Genomic DNA, 1,245 nt, shown 5'->3' with positions numbered 1-1,245 from the left:
TATATTAATCAATATTTACCGAAAAATTATTTATTAATAATTATTTTATTAACAATTATTAATTTTTAACCGTAACGAACTATGACGAACACAACGCATATATCACTGCTCGTGCTAACTTGCCAAGACACTGCCGTCAGCCGTGTCTTCTGATTCTAGTCTAGTATTTTTCGGTCTAGTACTTTTCCGAGATTCCGTTTTTCGAAATCCGATTGTCATGGGACAACATCCTCACGCGGATAAACTCACGTGAGATAAAAGTGCGAAAAGTCGTATATGTAATACTACTATATTGCTAACGGCAATTAAGAGCTGCAGCAAATGTCACGGTGCAGACAATTGCTTCTCACTTCCACAATTCGTGTACTTTCGCAATGCGCATGCGCATGCCCAACCTATTTTATCATATATTGGCTGGTATTCATAGTAGATTCTTATTTCAAGACCGTCTTAAGGGCTTCCGCACACATCCTCGCCTTATGGGGGTGATCCGATTGATCACGTCTCGATTGGACACCACCAATCACAGCGACCGGTGCTTAGGAGCTTTGTAGTCTCAAGCGCTGTGAGTGGCTCGTGTCCAATTGAGCCGTATCCAACTGGGTGCCACCCTGCCTTATGTATAAATTTACTGCTATTTCTATTTCCATTAGTCCGGATCTACAATAGGTGTTTTAAGCCTTAAGCCGTAAGAAATTGACCAATGGCAGACCAATTCGGGGAGAATAATCGATTATGATTTGTCCATTTCTTATGGCTTAAGGCTTAAAACTCTATTGTAGATCCGGGGTTAGAGTAAATCTAAAGCAGTATCCTGATTAGCTCATTGGCTTAAGTTTACGTCTTAAGGTTACTGTAACAGCCCTTCTACAATAAGCCGCAAGTCAGAAGTTCTAAGCGATCTTAAGCCAATGGCCAACTTGAACGACTTGGTTAAGACTGGTTAAGACTTCTGACGTTCTGACTTGTGGCTTATTGTAGAAGGTCTATTACAGAAATTTTGTCTGCGGCAGCCCTAAGACATTACTTAAGGCTGCCGCACACACCTTCCGTAACCCCGGATCTACAATAGGGTTTTAAGCCTTAAGCGGGGAGCACAGACTCTTTCATAACGCATAACACATGAGGCATAAGAAATTGAACCAACCAGAGTTCTCTATTACATGGAAGGGAAAGAAACGGAGAACTTCCATTGGTACATATTCTTATGCATTACGTGTTATGCGTTATGCAAGAGTCTGTGCT

This window comes from Trachymyrmex cornetzi, unplaced genomic scaffold (genome assembly GCF_001594075.2).
Source record: "Trachymyrmex cornetzi isolate Tcor2-1 unplaced genomic scaffold, Tcor1.1 scaffold996, whole genome shotgun sequence".
In the NCBI taxonomy this organism is placed as follows: Eukaryota; Metazoa; Arthropoda; class Insecta; order Hymenoptera; family Formicidae; genus Trachymyrmex; species Trachymyrmex cornetzi.
The sequence above is the reverse complement of the archived record's forward strand: the minus strand, read 5'-3'. Positions refer to the sequence as shown.